At 35.5% G+C, this 19,145-nt stretch overlaps 1 long non-coding RNA gene across 2 annotated transcripts in view; it reads left to right on the forward strand.

Moving 5' to 3' along the window:
* Nucleotides 1-18,756, forward strand: part of LOC108716870 — a 103,727-nt gene extending 84,971 nt beyond the window's left edge. For both annotated transcript variants that reach the window (XR_005961282.1, XR_001935783.2), the window contains exons 2-5: nt 3,895-3,998; nt 4,198-4,283; nt 16,101-16,172; nt 18,340-18,756. This is a non-coding gene — a long non-coding RNA (uncharacterized LOC108716870). The remainder of the gene's footprint in view (nt 1-3,894; nt 3,999-4,197; nt 4,284-16,100; nt 16,173-18,339) is intronic.
* The last annotated feature ends 389 nt before the right edge of the window (nt 18,757-19,145 follow it).

Below are 19,145 nucleotides of genomic sequence, written 5' to 3' on the forward strand. Positions count from 1 at the left end.
GGTAATATTTATTTCACTTGTACCCTTATTTCAGCCTTTCTGCACTGACTAGCATGGTGCATCGGCCAATTCAGTTTTAAAGCTTTCCCAATACCAATTGTTTTTGGATATTGGTCAGAATTGGCAGGCTGCCTTCTGCATATATCACCAGCTTAATTAAAATAAATGTAAGTATAAACAAATGTACAAAAAATAGGGACCAATTTATGTCCATTACTGGCACCATGTTTTATTGGAAACATTTTCTCTATGAGTGCATGCATTTTCAATAACAGTGTTACAAGTTTATAATCATAAAATTGGCAAGCAACCATACCAAACCAATGTAAATCCCATATAGTGCTCATCATAATTTTCATAGGCTGGCACCTCCCTGCTTACTCCTTTCTTCCTTTGAAAAAAGTGTCTCCTAACATAAGCTTATATATTTAAACAGACTGATCCTTCCCAGTTGTAGCTTTTATAGGGAAGACATATTCTTTCCTTAGTCAGGATTTTTTGTTGCTTCAGCAAGACAGGCGTTACCTGTCAGAGACATTTTTCCCAACTAGCATGGCAACTAAAGTTTCATATACTGGCAATTTAATATCATTCCATGAAAACACTGGTAATGTTCTAGAAGTTGTCTTATTTAAGTAAGTAGAACAGGGGTCCCCAACCTTATTTACCTGTGAGCCACATTTAAATGTAAAAAGAGTTGGAGAGCAACACAAGCATGAGAAAGTCCATGGGGATGTCAAATAAGGCCTGTGATTGGCTGTTTGGTAGCCCTATATGAACTGGCAGCCTACAGGAGAGTCTGTTTGGCAGTGCACCTGGTTTTTATACAACCAAAACTTGCCTCCAAGCCTGGAATTCAAAAATAATCATCTGCTTTGAGGCCACTGGGAGCAACATCCAAGGGGTTGGAGAGCAACATGTTGCTCACGAGCTACTGGTTGGGGACCACTGAAGTAGAAGCTCATTGTGGGATACTATTCAGATCATTACTCTCTAGCTACCTCAGATGTCTATTAATCTTGACAGATTACGATCCTTTTGCCTCAAATGCCCCTCCCCTTTAACAAAACTTGAAATTCTCTGCACCTCTGCTTGCATTAATTCGATTTAACACCTCCTTCAAACTTTTAGCAGTCTTTTATTTGCATATGTAGAAATTATTTTTCATATCAGACAGTTATTTGAAAAAATAAATATCTAAGCAATGTCTAGTGTTATTTAAAAGACTTTTAAGTAACAATAATTTAGTCGGATAGATTTTCACATTTTCAGGATATCTATTAAAGCACTCCCAGCAAGCAAACCAAATTTGTTTATTTATTTTGTAGCTGCCGTTTTTTTGAACTAATCAAGTAAATGTCCTGTCTAACCTAAATTGTGTTAACCTTGCATTTTTTCCCCTTACCATTTATCTTTAACCACCAAGGTCTGCAACTGCTGATTTATTCAGTAGAAGGAAAGAAGATTCTTTTGAGATCTGCAATGACTTTTGGACTTTTATACATTCTAACATGATTGCTTTTAAATTGTAGTTTTTACTTTGTACATGAATGTGTCAAAATGTATTTGACTTTCTCTGCATGCCCTAATGAACTATGAAATTCTACTGTGTTTCCCTCTTTTTGTTATAGAATCATCTTCTTCTTTGAGCTATGTTGTCTTTTTTTCCTTAAATTAGCACTACAGATGAATAGACTTCTGCTTAGCATGCTGGCTGGCTGCCAGTGGATTACATAACTGTGAAACATGGCACAAATAATGAAAGGGATGTGAATACTTAATATGCACTTTAAAAACTTTGATCCAAAAGCTGATTGAAAAATAAAGTTTTATTGATTAGTTTAGCAAAATGAGCTGCACTATTACCTTGATCTATAAATACATAGGCAGATAATGCACAGACACTGATTCCAGATTTGCCAATCAAAAGGCAAATATTCTCTATAGATGTAAATACAGTATGAATCATATTGGACATAATGATGTTTAAATAATTTGTAGTTTTGAAAGTCGCTGTTTAGCAGCAAACACTTCAGTGTGAAAGCCTTACAAAATGTAAGATGAGAGTAAAAGAGTAAGTTCAGACATTTAACTCTTTCATCCACATTTCTAGTGGAAGTTTATAACAGAAATTCCGAACTTAGAGTGTACTCTCCAGATACAGATGAAGCCACTTGGATTTGTGAGTTAAATGCGTCATGACTCAGGGGTAATTGAAGAAACTGTGTTATCTTAAGTCATCTTAACTCATTTAATGCATTTAACCTTTTCATTAGCATACCAAAGCTCCATTGTTCACAATGGTGAATGCTTTAATTAGATGGGTTGTTGTGACACAGTTTTCTGTGTTAAATGAGATAAATGGGATATCTGTGTTTAGTTATTCTGTGTCAAACAGACAAACCAAAGTGGCTGCATCTGTACTTATTTTAAGGGGGAATGTACTCAATTACTTACATTTTTTATTACAGTATATAAATTGTCTTTCAAAAAATAAAAATGACTTATTCCAAACATAGAAATGCCTAGTTTCTGCTATTTAAGACCGAACTGTATAAACAAGCCCACACACTGGCTAATTTCTAAAGTTATATAGCACCATACAACTGCTATAATTGAAATGCTTTCTGGCTTCCAAGTAAAACTGTAGTTGCGACAGTTACTGTACATTGTAATCTACTTTTTCAAATGTCAGTACTATCTCTTGTAGACACTGTTTAGCTTTTAATGGAAGGTTTCCACATCAGAAGTAGAAACTCAGACTAGAACTTGACAACTTAAAGCCTGTAAAGGGTTGGACCTCTTACTGCATTGATACTATAATTTTCTATAATCTGAAACAGAAAGGGCATAATGAATACTAAAATGCAGTATAGATACAGTAAAAAAATACCCAGCAACCTCTAAACCTATGGGTATGGGTCCCAAAGAATTCCATCTACGTTAACTGCAAAGTTGGGGATATGGTCAATGGTCTTGTTTTATTAATTCATAAAAATGTCAGTAGGTTTCTGTTAAGAAGAAAATGGTAATGGTTTGGCAGATGTTAGAAATGTGTAATTGTGTGGGAGTGTCGGAAGGGGTCATGAGATAATACAATTTGAATTACTAATAGATGTTATGACACCTGCAGCAAAGAATTCTGAAACCCCAACAGAATAAGAAATGTGACCAGCTTGCTTTGTTGTTTAAATATTTCTTGAATTACCTTCGGCTTTTTACAAGAATTCACACTTGTGCATATGTGAGTTGTGCATGCTTGTGTGCGTGTATGAGCCCTCAAGCTATTAGTTTCTTAGTTTTAACGTTTTTATTTTGCATGTATTTAACCAGTCCTATGCAATTCACAAGCCTAACATAGGTATCATTAAAATCTATACAGTAAAAATGATACTGTAGAAACATTCTATTTTGTTGTTTCCCTTCAATAATATAAATCAATAATGTCTTAGAAATATGGTTGCATTTCTTCTGAAGATGTGTATCTTACATATTCAGTTTGTTCCTTCCACAGTAAAGATGGAACAGCAGATATATTTCAAGCAAGCAAAAAGCTTGTCTAATATGCAGAACTACTCATTTAAATATATGGTTTTTTAATTACATTTATTAATTTGATGGTAGTCAGAAAAGCTGATTAATGGATTAGAAGGGTGAACATTTTCTAAGGTTCCAATTAGTACTAGATAGACTTGTAATTAAATTTCAGCTTTAATTTGTTCCTGTCTATTCGTGCCCCATCAATGTTAATCAACATAATGTACATGAAAAATATCAGCTTTCTTTTTAAATGTGTAGTTGTGGATTAATGCCAACCCATAAGAAAATATTTCACTTGAAGAATATTATACATTTTTCTGTAAATAATGTTATGTGGGTTTCTTGTAATGGTAGATACAACCTCAGTCTTCTGCTGTCAGGGGATTCCAGGAGTTAGACAGTTTTACAGCAACAGATGGAGACCCACCGACTGGACTTTTCTGTGTTCTATATTTCAAGTAAATAACCTTTTATTTATTTTTATTTTTTATTTAGTAAAATAACTTTTAAAGAGCAAAACACCCTTTAAATAATGCAATGCATGTGTGTGAATACAAAAAAAAGTAATACTAAAAGTGCTGCCAAATTGTATCAAAGCTTTAGATGTTATTGGCATGTGTTATTGGCATCTTTGCTTCTTCTTTTTTTTACACCCAGGAGTCCAATCGTTTATTTTCTGAAAAGTGAATTGCACATCTGAGGAACATGAAAATGATGGAGTATAGCTATTGTTTTCCCAAAAGGTGACATTTTATTGCATAAAATAAATAAACTTACTCTTATTTTGTTTCTCTTAAATGTTACATTAAAAGAAAGCTTTGCAAAGTATCTCAATGTCAGTTTGTTCAAAGTTTGGCATATTTTTTTTAAAAATGGAATGTAATAAACTTAGCTAATGCAAAAAACATGTGCGGTGGAATAGATAGATAGACAGACAGATAGAAACAAGGCGATACACTAAAGTAATGGAATAAAGTCTGGAATTTAATGCCATCCTCCCTTAGAATTGTAGAAATACATGGTTAATTTGTTTTCAATAGTGATGGGTGAATTTGCGCCATTTTGCTTCACCGGATAATTAGCGAATTTTGTGCGAAAATCGCGAAACGGCGAAAAATTCTCGAAACATTTTTTTGACACCGGTGGCCATTTTTGACGCAGGCGAATTTATTTGCTGGCGGCGAATCGCACAAATTCTTCGCAAATTCACGCCTGACGATAAATTCGCCCATCACTAGTTTTCAAACCTTTTCAATATGATTCTCTTATATTATAAATTTTAGACCCATTCTTTTTACATTCTTGGGTTGCTATCCAGAAAATGCTAACACTATACATATGATTGACAGTGATTAATTACAAAACAATTAAAATGTACACTTTGTACAAGCATGCAACTTTTGTAGTATCTGTACGTCTAAACATAGGCTGTGAAAATAAAAAGCACCCCAAAGATTCTTGCAATTATTTTTAATGTCTTTTATATAAATTACTTTAATTAAACCTGGTAGCAAATTGGCATCTGTTTTAATGGATGAAACTCCTTTATATTATAACTGTAACATACAGAAACAAATGTTCATAGTGGTTGTTGGAAATAATAAAACTTCATTGGTTTTGCACACATAGCAGGTACTGTAGCTGAATAAAAGTATAACTGACCAGTAAACCAGAGTACACTTTACTTCCATAATATAGCAAAATCAAGCAAGTCTGCATATACTGTATAAATACATATATTAACAAGTGTCTTTTGTATAACACACACACAATAAAGGAGGCAAATAAAGTTCCCACATTCTGTGCCTTAAGCAGCAGCATTTGCTTTGCTGAATGCATTTGTGGACCTCTAGGGGCAGCCAGAGCAGGTCCTGCAGTAGAAACCTTGCTTCATCCAGGATTCGGGGGCATATTTATCAAGGATCGAATTTCAAAGTAAAAAAAACTTCGAAAATCAACTATCGAATTTGAGTACTTCGATAGTCAAAGTATTTGAAAAAGGTCGTATTCGATTGACGTACGAAAAAACGGACTTCTCAAAACAAAAGCCTCAGATAGGAGGTCCCCCATAGGCTAAACAGCAATTCGCCAGGTTTTAGGTGGTGAAGTGTCGAAGTTTTTTAAAGAGACAGTACTTCGATTTTCGAGTGGTCGAATATTTGAAGGTTTTCCAATTCGAAGTCGAAATTTGGCCTATTTGATGGTCGAAGTACCCAAAAATTAATTTGCAGTTTTTTAATTCGAAAATTCATATCGGCCTTTGATAAATCTGCCCCTACAAGTAAATTGCACCTTTTACCATACTCTAGGGGGTATATTTATCAAAAAGTGAAGTTAGAGATCACCACAGTCCTCTAGAGTGAAATTTGGCCACACTCCATTCATTGAAAGGTGTATTTATCAAAGGATGAACTTTCACTTTTGATAAATACTCTTTTAAAAATCCTATAGTAAGGGATGGAGAGTGGCGGAATTTCACTCTAGAGGAGTGCGGCGATCTCTAACTTCACTTTTTGATAAATATACCCCTTAGGCTCTGTACCCCCTTAAACTGTAACCATTGACTTTGCTATATTAAGCATAGAACAACTGTAATTGCTATATATGGCAACCATTGGTGTGCTGACATAGTGGTTGCTTGATATAGAAATAGCAGAGTTTGGAATCAAGGGAATGTCTTTACCCGCTGTTTAAAAACATGCACTATCCACCGCTTGACAAGGTTACTTGCAATACCATACTCAGATTTATCAGATTCATTGATTTTGATGCAATAATGACAGGCATCTTTGTTGAAACAGACCACGTGACCGAAATAGTAGCTTGGATTCATGAAAAAGAAATTACTGACAAAACTACAAATTTTGCCTTAAATTTTTATCCCTATTTATGTGATGCTACACAATATTATTCATCAAAACATTAAAATACTGTGTACAGGACAACAATACATGTTGCAGTTTCCAGTGGTTGAATGCTTCAAGATGTATTCTTTGGGTTTAGTCCAGAGGAATCCAGTCATGCAATTCCAAAGAGAAGGAGCAGTAAGAGAAGGTGGAATAAAACGGTGGAAGCGTATAGATGTTAATGGGTATTAGCTGTGAGAAAAACAGAGTAGGCTGCCAGGAATGCAAAGAGACATAAGAAAAGAGATAGAAGAGCAAGATTGAAGAGCTTTAAAAGTCATGAGAACGAATTTGTATGTATTTTCTCAATGAGGAGCCATAATAAAGAATTCAATAACGGAGAGCCTTAGATGAGTGAATGAGGATTCATGGGCATACTGAAGTATGTATGTATGTTTTTATTTATCTATCTAGCACTACTTATATACACAGCACTGTACTTAGGACAATAAATTAATAGAACAATAATACATAAAAAGATACTAAGTTACATTAAGTACTAAGTGCCACATAGAGCTTGCACTCTAAATGGGGAGAGGTGGGACTTAGGGGGCCCAATTAGCAAGCAGTAAGCAAGTTGCAGTAGTCCTGGCGGAATAAGATGAGAAATGGTAATACAGGTCTCTGCCTACTACTCAATTTCATTTGAGTTTATTTCATAGGTGTTTAAATTAAGAAGCAAAAAAAATATATAATTAATGTAAGATTAATATAAGAGCTTATTCAGGGTAGAATCATATTCATTTCTGATGGAGACCACACTGGACTGTATAGAACCATAGCGCATTTAACTAAGCTGAACACCAGCCTATAAGATTTATTAGTTACAAATTGTCGCCCAGCATCCCAATTTAAGAAGACGCCATATGATTATTTTTATTTAGATTCAGTCTCTGTCTTTAATTCTTTACTCATCCTGTTGTTACATATTTGGATCCATGTAGAGTCTAAAATACATTGACTAATATTATGGCTAGTTACAGGTCAAAGTGTAAATGCAGGTTTGTATGCCACTGGCCCTACTACAAAGGTCACCTTCTAAGCCATGAAAATTATTCATAGACCTCAACTAGTGAATAAAATAATTTGTACATCCTACACAAAATTGAGTTCTCTAAAAATATGCATATTTGTCAAGCAAGATTTGTTTGAGAGGTATAGTGTAGTGATGAGTGAAACAAGCTTGTTTCCCTCACCGAAAAATAAAAGAAATTACAGAAAATCCTGCAATATTATATACATTGGTCTACTAGTACACTTAAGCTCAGGTCAATTTGAATAGGTTAAAACAAAAGTTTCTAATAGTTATAACTTTTAAAGACAATGCCAGCTTTTTTGGCAACTTTTTTAGAAGTAGAGTTTTGTGGAAAAATTGCAAGCGGCAAACTTTTTCGAGAATCCACACTAACATTTTAGCTGGGGTCCATCTCCTGACTTAAATTACATTATTGTTTTAAGAAAAAATGTTACTTTTCATTTTAGCCAATGATATGTCTTTATCATTTAGCAGCTACATACAGAGATCTTAACTGTAGCCATGAGATATTTACCCTTATAAAACATTAACAAGAAAAAGTCCTTAGGATTTGGAATGTTTGAAATGTCTTGAGCTACAGTATTATATGTAGTTCTTCTCATCAGTATATCTAAAGTACTGGATAGTAATATATGATCTGGAAGAAGCTGTTCATCAAACACCTGTACCTCCTGCATTTATGTAAAAGGGCAATGGGGCAAATTCACAAAAGGATGAATTTTCGCCTGCGAAGGGTTCGCCACACTTCACACCACTTCAGTATCACTACTGGTGAAGTTTCACTAGTGTTAATTCATCAGTGTGAACATTCACACGTTCGCTAGTAAATCTGCAGAGTAACAATTGTTTGCCTGAGTGAAAATTTGCCTGCCGATAGGGAGCAAAACTGCACAAGCAATGGTCGCTTTGGCTAGCGAATTGTCCCTTACATTTGTCAGTAAATTGGCGAAGTCCCTGTGGATGGAATTTCTGATGAATTTTCGCTAGTGACGGCCATTTTGCCCTTTGGTAAATCTGCCCCAATGTCTTACATTGTAAATACTGCGGGTCCTGGTTAGCAGTTTTGCTGTAGGATATTGTGGGGCCATATATGCCCATTTGGCCACACACCCAATTTACTAAAACCCCAATGGCAGCATATAACCCCAATGTCATCATGCCTTCTGGGAACCAGTCAAGAAACAAGCTTGTTTCTTCTTAATGGTGGTACTGGGCTTATTATAACCTACAAAATGTTCATTCAAAATGGCACTATGAGATGACTCTGACCTGGAACCTTAGTTATAATGATCCAATCCTAATATAAAATAATACCCAGTACCTTGCTACAAGCAAGCTACAAGCAGAGAATATAAGTATATACCTTAATAGAACTGCTAAAAAGTTATCTGAAATACACGTGGACAAACATATACAAGATGGAGCAGTAGTTCATAGATTTATTGCAAGCCCTGGAGCAAAAGAAGCAAAAAAGATGAAGTGTTTTGCGAGAGAATTCCAATTTAAAAATCAACTGTTTAATACAGATCCCGGGGGACTGGAGGACTGGTGAATACACCTGACCTAAAATTGGTGAAAACTTTTAGTCATTACTACTATAGAAGCCTTTCTCTCTGTTTTTTAAACAGCTGCTGTTGGGTGTTGGTCTTCAATTTAGCATCCTTTATAGTGACAAAGGGATTTCCCTTTAGACAGGGGCTTATATGTAGTAGAGATAAACTCACACAAGTAAAATATCTTAATTGCACAAATGGTACCCCTTACTGTTTACATAGGTTGAACCATTTTACAAGTGAAAACTGTCTCAGGTGCCAAACAAACCAAACAGATTCCCTTTGTTATCTCTATCTATGTCTTAATAGAGAGAATGAAATTCTTAGACAATTTGCAATTGGTTTTCATTTTTTACTATTTGTGGATTTTAAGTCCAAATTTCCCTAGCAACCATGCACTGATTTGAATAAGAGACTGGACTATGAATAGGAGAGGAACTGAATAAAAAGAAGAGTAGTAAAAAAGTAGCAATAACACATTGCCCATTGTTAGGTTCAATTTGATTGTTCCTGGTACTATTCCTTTGTGATTCCTATTGATCTTCTGTGTATTGACCCTTGCTTTGCCTGACTATTCTGAAATCTGTATCCTGACCCTTGCCTGGCTGTTTATTCTGATCTCTCCAAGCTGAACCCTGCCTGTCTGATTATTCTACGTTCTCCAATCCTGTCTGCCAGCCTGTCTGACTATTCTAACTCTGCTTGTGCTGGCAGGTCTGCCTGTTCCACGCTGTTTTAGCTGGCCTGTCTTCCAAGTTGTGTTCTTCCATCCAATATCCTTGGTGAGACGATCGTACCCCTTTGCTTGTCCAGAACCTGTAGCTTTGCTCCTCTCTTAGTAAGACCTGGCGGCATCCAATTAGCAGAGGGCTCCTCCCGAGGTGAAAGGCGGCTGTTAAAGGCAGAAGCAAGAGCCGAGACCAGGGAACCTAGCACTGGTTCTGGATATAGGGTGACGTTCATGACACAGAGCATTTAGATGGGGTCAGTGGCCCCCTTTTTGAAAGCTAGAAAATAGTCAGAAGATAAAGGCAAATAATTCTAAAACTATAAAAAATAAATAACGAAGACCATTTGAAAAGTTGCTTGGAATTGGTCATTTCATAACATACTAAAAGTTAACTTGATGGTGAACCATCACTTTAACTATCATTCTGCAAAGTGAGAGAAGTGGTATTTTGCAGTAAATAGTGTATACAGAAGATATGCTAAGCTTGTTCACGGTAAGCTTTAAATGTATTTTAGGAGATCATTTAAAGAGTTTGTTGAAAGTCCGGGAATTTCCCAGCAAAGTATTGAATGTGAGTATGTTATGAGTTAATGAGAGAACAGTTGAGCAGGTCAGGAGATGTGTGTAACAAGTGGTATGGTGAATATCTGAAGATGAGTTCAGGGATGTAGGATGGAGAAGATGCGTGAACTGCTTTCAATGTCAGGGGCAATAGTTTGAATTTTATTCTGAAAGTCAGTGGAAGCCAGTGCATGGAGTGACATGGCTGAACTGAATTACCAGAATACCTCTAGTAGTAAGCAATGTATGCACAAAGATAAGATGGATATCATTAAGGCAGGTTGTTTGTTGACTAAAGAAAGTTGTAACACAATATTGCCTGATTTCAAGTTGCCCTATATCATGAAACCATTCTGGGGGGAATTTGAAAAAGTGGGGCAAAACTGGATACATATTCACTATAGTATGACCGCAACCAATTGTCTCCTATGTTATTCTATATTTTGTAATGGACTGTATACCAATATGTATACATGTCATAAGTGTCACCTGATGTTGCAGAGATTATTATTAAATAATATAATTTCCTAACCATCTGTTATCCTAATATGTGTATGTGTAAATGTGTATGCAGTTGTGGTATTGCCAATTGTCACCAATGAATGTTTTTGATTATTTGTCTATCTTTATCTTCCTTAATTTGGGTGAAAAAGTGAAAAGTGAAACATTAAAAAGGATATTTGTTTTTGTGAACCCAGTGGTGGCATTTACCTTTTGGATATGCAGAAGCAGCTATCAGAAAAGTGTCGCACACAAAAAATCCTACCCAGAATCTGAAGCTGATAGAGACATCTATAATAATCCATTTGGGGGGGTTCATTAATATGGAACAGAGGTGCCTTTATAAAGTGTATGAATATTTATAAATGCCCAGGTATGAGAATGAAAGAGGTTTTCTCCCAATATTAATGGTGAGGTATAAATTAAAAATGTCTGGTGTCCATATAGTCAGTGGTTCAATAGGTCCCAGTTAAACCACATACAATATATTAAAAAATATTCCAACTTCTATGAACTATAACCCTTACAAATTACAGTGGTGCTTGAAAGTTTTTGAACCCTTTTGAATAGTGATGGGCCAATCTGTCGTGTTTCGCTTCGCTGTAAAATTAGCGAAACTTTGTGAAACGCAATTTGACACGCGACAATTTTTACAGTTGTTTGTCCAAATTTATTAAAGTAAATGGGCTTCAAAATTATTCTGACACATGACAATTTTTACATGAGCGCTTTTTATGTTGAAGCAAATTTTTTGTGCCGGTGAATTTTCACAGCAGTTTTGCAAATCGCATGTGGTGAAATGTGGTAATTAACCGCAAATTCATGCCTGGACAATAAATTCACCCATCACTACTTTTGAATTTGCAATATTCTGTTTTTTTACACATGTTCTAAAGCTAGATAATAAAAACCCAATTGAGCAAATGAGTCACAAATATGTAACTTGAATAATTTGGATTATATACCTCAATTTATTTCCATAAATAAATGGAACAAGCAGTCTGGAAATCAAGAAAGCATTCATGCAACGGGATTCGAAATCAAAACATGTAGAAGCATAAATACAAATCAGACTTTATTTTTTGCTTTGAACAGAAAGTCTTTCATACAAAATAAGTGTTATTCTCACACAGATTGTACAATGTGATTTTTGGTGCCTGAGAAGTTTCACAGTCATTGAACCAATGAAGTGTCAAAAGAGTTACAATATGTTCCTTAATTATGGATGTTGTATTTCTGAAAAATGATCTATGTCTTGTATTTTTTGTTATCCACAAAGCCAACAATTTAGATTTAATTGAACTAAGTGGTTATTTTATATGCAGAAAGGTACTGTCTCAGTGGGTGGCATCCACAGTAGTGATTGATGAGTGAAGAAATGCTACAAAGTAGATTTTAATAAGAGGTCATCTGATCTCAGCAATTCTACAGTGTAATTACCTGAAGTGCACAGGGTGATGGTGCATGTTAAATAAGGAAATTACAGATTGAACTAGACATGATAGGTACTGCTGGTAAAAAAAATTATTTTGATATTTCTTGAGACAAGGAATTCAACACATTTTCAAGAGAGAACATTCTGTATTTACTAGCAAACATGTATAGAAATGCTGCTTCTCTGATAAATTTCAGATATAGCTGTGAGGTATTATGGCAAATTCAACTCATTGAAACTTCTGGCAATTATGCTGCACACTATTGCTCTGTTTCTAAATTCAATATGAGCAGGATTATAGACACTGCACAATGTAATTAAATAGTCTGTTTTTGCTCTGCTTGCTCAGGGCTAGAGTTGATAATATTAATGTTAGGCCGACAGGGGGAATGTAATAACATTCATGAACGCAAAAATGTGCGCAATGCAAACCATTATTCCTCTGTCTAAACAGTTTTTCTTCCAAAAAAGCCATCTTTTTTTTTTGAAGTCGTAAAACACTCATTAAAAAATAATACAGAAATAAAATATGAAAATACAGGTCACACTGTTCTATCCTTTTAATTTTTGGAAACCCTCTAGTAGATGACTGAATCAAATCAGCATGTGAATTTTCTATACTATTGTAGTTGAGTTGGCTGAGTCCATACTCTTTGTGAAGTGGAGAAAAACATTATTTTATTCTTTCCACTGTGGTGCATTAAAATAACACCTGATGCCTGCAAACAATCATCAGCATCGTGTAGCTCTTCAAAGTTACCTATAAGTAGGTTCTTCCCTTAAACTTCAGTTACAGGGGGTTGTTGTTGTTCCTTTTAGGTTGTGACTAGAGGAGGAAGTACATCAAAGGGGAAAACTGGAGGATGTAGTCTTCTATCTAGAGTCATGTTGGCAAAACTGTGATATCAACAATATAGATGTGAAAGAAATAGATAATTTTTTGTTTTGATTTTTTAACCCCATTTTTGTTCATTGTCTTCAACTTTCTCCCTGTCACTTCAGGGTTTATTGTAAAAGCAGAGAAAAGGTAGCAGATCGAATGCAAGGTAACAAATACACAAGTCTTTTTACCAGGCCAATGGTCAGAGGCAGGTGGCCAGCAAGCAGAGTCTGTTAAACAGACCAAAGATCTGGACAGGCAGCAAACAAGGGAATTCCAATATACAGGTTAAGCTATGGGCAGGTTTAAGACAGAGGATAACAGGTCCTTTCGAGGTTGAAAAGACTAGGAAGAAGGGCACTGGAACAAGGCAAGGACTAAGAGTTCAGAACCAGGAAGAGGGACAAACAGGAACAAGAAGTAATGGTCTGGATCAGGCTTGTGGGCTTCAATGATCAAGCAACTGGGAGCTTCAGTGAGAAGGCTTATAAAGTCCCCTGATTGCTTGATCAGTGGCAGATGTTGTTAACGAGTCAGGAGGAGGGCACTGAGTGGTAGGGAACGTTAGAAGCCAGTTATGTATACTAGCGAGCATAAGTGCTAAAAGCCTCCAGTTGCTCACTGAGGTAATGTAGGACCAGACAATCAGAGAGACCAGAGTTCCATTACTAGCAGATCCTGACACAATTGGAGCAAAACATATTATGTTTGAGACTTTGTTATAAGTTAAGGAGGGCCCTGGTTGAATGTTGTACTTTAAGGGGTCCTAAGTAAAGTTTTTTGCACCGTGTTAGCCCCTTGAGAAAGTTATAGGGAAGAGCTTTTGATATGAAGCATAACAAAAGTGGTGTAAAGGTGATACCTTTATTGGCTAACTAAGATGATAATCACAGCAAGCTTTCAGAACATTGCAGTTCCTTCTTCAAAGCTGATTACAATGAAGCTCTGTTGGGACTAAAATACAGCATTTTGTTTACAAAGAAGACTGTGAGGGACAAAAGGAGAAACAACACTTACAAGCAGGGACAGATTTATAGAGAGGTGGGTTATGCAAAGTAGTCCAGACTAGGCACAAATTAGACCTACAGTGTGAAGTAGATAACAGATTCCCGTAGTAGTTTGTTGTCTCCACAGAAAAAAATGAATGTGTTTGTTGCTAGTCTTGGTAATTTGCCATGAATCCATGGCCTAAATTTAGTCCTGTCTCCAGACTCCTGAAGGTTTGCATAAGTTTGTATTCCCACACTTTGCGTTCATTTTCTGTTTTGAAATTGCCTCTGATGACAGAAATTTGAAAGTCTCCCAGACTGTGGTTGGGGCTATTAAAATGTTCACCTACTGGTGTGTCCAATTTTTTATTGTTTATTGTGAACCGATGGTGATTGGTTCTTTTTCTGAGGCTTTGTCCAGTTTCTCCAATGTAAATGCCACTTGTTGGGCATTTAGTGCATGTTATTGCATAATCCACATTGCTGCATGAGCAGGTGTAGTGGCCGTGTATATAGTATTCCTCTATTGTGCCAGGAATTTAAGGGGTCCTTTAAACGAAAAAGTCTGAAAGCCCTGATCTACATGGTTGTGCTAACTTTTCACAGCAACAGAGTCAATTTAATTGTTGTATAGGTATGGAATTCTCAGGTTCTAAGGTTTGTCAGATAACTGGACATAATAAAGAGACTTGTCAATGTAGAAGACCAGTAGCAGGGATAAAGTATAAGCTTTCCATATGTATAACCAGGCATGCACATTAGAATGCACATTAGCATGCACACGGGACAAGGCATCTGATTGGTTTGGCTCTCCAGCCTGGATATAAGTTTCTGGAACATACAGTAATACTAAAACACTGTGTTACTGTAAACAGACTTAAATAGTTTTACAACCAACTTGGATATATTGTAGATTTTTTGAGAAACTGCAAAAAGTTTTCAGGGGAACTGTTTGTTATTGTGAAATATGCCCATAGACTCCAATGTATTTTGTTCTGAAAAAGTTGCCAATGAAAAAAAAAGCCACTGATTTCAATTTATGCCCAGATTTGCGCATCACTAGGAGTAAAAAGTTAGCTAATCAACATCAGTTTGAACATCATTTTTGAACTGACCACAAAAGCTGTGAAATGAAGCAAAATAGTTTTTTTTACACTGGCTAACACTATGGGGCAAATATATTTTACATTTTTGATTAATAATTTTTTTTTATTTCAAATTTTTATAACTCTAATTTCCAAGATTTATCAATGAAAAAATATCAGATTTGTATACAAATATTTGGCAACAAAAACCTGGCAAGCTTCTATAGAAGACAGTGGGATATGTATTTTCATCAATGAAACTACTGGTATATGTATGATCTGTTATACAGAAAGCTTGGTTTTCTGAATAAGGAGTCTTTCTGTAAATTTAGTCTCCGAACAGTATCTTAACTTTGCTAAAAACCATTTAAAGGGGCATATTTATCAAGGGTAGAATTTCGAATTGAAAAAACTTCAAAATTCAAATTCAAAAAGACCAACCGAAATTAAGTCAAAGTTTTTTTTGGTCGAATAGGTCAGTTTTCAATCAAATAGGTCTGTATTTGGTGAATTCGAATTGTACGAATCAAAGGAATAGCGCATTCGATCGAATTAGATTCAACGTTTTCCCAATTGACTCCAAATAGGTTCTAGGAGGTCCCCCATAGGCTAAAACAGCAATTCGGCAGGTTTTAGATGGCAAATGGTCGAAGTCGAATTTTTAAAGAGACAGTACATGATAAATTTTCATATTCAAATTTTCACATTTTTTTTCAAATTCGAATGGAATTTGGACTATTCCCTAGTCGAAGTACACAAAGAATAGAATCTTTCTATCTATCTAGTCTAAGACTAGTTTCAACATTCCTAGAATGTTTGTGTTTTTCTAGCTTGCTGTTTATATAGAAAATACAACAAATGTTTTGCTTCTTCCATAATAACAGGGCGAAACCATGTCAATAATGAAAGACTACTTATCCAGCAAAATGAACTAACTAGAAGAGCCCATTGAGCATGTGAGTTAAATGTATGAGTTGAAATAATGTCTTTAGTGAAGTCAGTCATTGCTGGTTTACTCATCTATAATGCAAGTGAAAACAAAACCTTTTGTGGCGCTTGCCAAAGTACTGTGTAAATAAAAACAGTAGGTTATGTACTATCTGTGAATATCCACCTGCCTAAATGCTGCTGTTGTATGTAAAGCAATTACTGTAAGTAAAAACCAGCAACACTCCATTCATTGTAGCCAAGGAAAAATGTACCTTTGCACAGACAGCACATCAAATTTAACATTCTTAGCTCTCAAAGTATTACTTAGGATTGTTAAAAATTGTATAGCGTTCTTCCCTGTTAATTGCTTACAAGGTAAGTGATTCTACTGTGTTAAGCCCTTTGATTGTTGTACTTGTGTTTTTACATTTTTAACTATATTTTATTCCTAACTTATTATAATTATCTGAAAGCTTCTGTTCTATTTGCTGTGTTTGAATGTCTATGTGCTCATAGCAATAATAGTCCTATTAGCTCAGTGCACTGATCCCCAACCAGTGGCTCGCAAACCAAATTCTGTTAACCAACCCCTTGGTTATTGTTCCCAATGGCCACAAAGTAGGCGCTTATTTTTTGAATACCTGGCTTAAAGGCAAGTTTAGGTGGCATACACAGAGCCTCGTGTAGGCTGCCAGTCCAGATAGGGGCTACCAAATAGCAAATAACAGCTCTTAAGATATAATAAGATCATATAGGCAGGTGCGTTTTTTGGAAGAAGTTATCAAGGCAAACTTTGCATCATCCCCAATTGAATTGTATGGATCAAAAAGGAGGACCTGATTCTCATTCAAAGGCTATGCAACTGTAGACAATGAGTGAGGAGGAGGATGTTCAGAGTGACATCAAGGATGTACAGAACTGAAAGTGATTGCTGTACTTGAGGCAGGAAAAACAAAATATGATTGACAGCTGAGATTTTTAAATGAATTTTATGAGTTAATGAATTTAGTAACAGGTATGGATGTTATTCTTTTTAAATAATGCAGGTTTTATATCTGAAAGGACTTTTATTATACAACTTTTTATGTCTGGGACACTCCCCTCCATGAATACAGTACTGCTGAATACAGTCCTATTCATGGGGAAAACAAAGGGCTACAGAGACCTGTAGCAATTCTCTTATGTGCGGGGCAGGTTGTGCCCATGTTTGCATTGTTCCCTGCACTGTAAATGTCCATTGCATACATTGCTTTTGCTCAGTCTTTTGGCATATACACTCTCTCTATGACAGACACTAAGTGACAGTAGGATCCTCTTTTTAAAAAAAAAATTCCCTCTGTTTTACACAGCACGTATTTTGTTAGCTTGTTGCATCTGAGGAATGACCCTCCACCTCTTGTTCCAGGACATTGTGTGACTGGGCTTTAACACCTACATGTTTAGTGTTTTAACAGGGAAATGGCCCTTTGTGAATAAAATATTTGAAGAATTATGCATTAAGCTGACTATAACAAAGTAGAGGGAATTCTTCTGCAATTAATCTCAGCAAAATGGCACATTTAAAGGGTTGGACTTTCAGATGGAGCAAACCTCAGTTGTGTGTTATGACTTAACATAAACATGAATCAACATGAAACATCATTTACATGGTACAAAGAGTGGTTTCTCATGCTGAGCCAATGCAACATTAAAACCTGAACTTTGCAAACCATTACCCTTATCGTTTTCTGCTATTTCTTAGCTATTCCTTGTAGCTTGCATTTCATATCTGCTGTGCATTCTGTCCCCAGTTACTTCAGTTTTCAATATGACAGTTACAGCTTAATCTATTTAACATTCTTTGCTCAGAAAAAAAAACGTCTGCCAAATGCCAATCTGTTTGAAACATGCAGTATGGCTTATTTTTAGATAGTTTTCATTGTGAAAAGCAAGTCTGAAAATTGACATTTGCGCTGTAAATATTCTTAATTGGTTTTTAAACTCTATTTAAATGATGTTTTGGTAGCCTTCTCACTTGAGTTGCTATGAGCCTGACTACAAATAGTCTAGATGTAAAGATGATTGCATTGGGTAATGATCTTTGAAGTGAAACTAACACCAGTCAATGCAAAATTATTTATCACATTAAATATTTTATGTTTTGTCTTAAACTTCACCATAGACTACACATCATAAATTCTCTTTGATTCACAGGAAGCAAAGTTTTTGCATTCAGATCCTGAGGGCTGATGATAATTTCAGTATTTCAGGTTCACCGAAAGTTTACCAGAGCTTTGAAGATTTGTCTTTCCTGCACATGAAGAAGTCCTGAAGTTTAAGCTGTATAATTAAAAATGTGCAAATGTGTTTCTATAATCTTCTCCGTATAAATTCCCTGGTGCTATGTGATAGAGGGATGATGTCATCAATCTTATTATTGCATTCCTAAATGCAGACATATCGTTCATTAGCACTTTATGACATAACATTAAAGGTAGGGCACGTTTAAAATCTATATAAATCAGTATACAATATAGGGCATACATTTTCACAGATAAATTAGTATTATCTGTATTTTTCAGCATTTTTCCATTCCAGTTTACAAATAATGACATAAAATAAAAATGGAATATTTTATGAATCAGTTGTATTCGCCAAGTCACTTGTTCATTTGATGCCAAATTAATGCTCACAGAAACCAATTATATTTTCATGAGACTTGGCCAGGACAAATTCTAACTGAACTTCACTGGCACAGCTTTAAAGTTAGCAAGCTGAATGAATACAGGATGACTAGACTATTAATGATATAGGCTGCAAGAGATCTATTTCCACAGAAAGTTTAATTGGGTATATCTGCTTTGATAAAGCATCCCACCTGGAAACTTCAGTTGCTCTTCAGTGAAAATCAGAACATCTGAAACTCATGCTATTTAGTGTTTATTTGCCAACTTCAAGTGACACATTTTAGTCTTTGACACAATTTTATCACTTAATTTCTTAATGCAGAAATTCCTAAT

Source organism: Xenopus laevis, chromosome 5L (assembly GCF_017654675.1).
Source record: "Xenopus laevis strain J_2021 chromosome 5L, Xenopus_laevis_v10.1, whole genome shotgun sequence".
NCBI lineage: Eukaryota > Metazoa > Chordata > Amphibia > Anura > Pipidae > Xenopus > Xenopus laevis.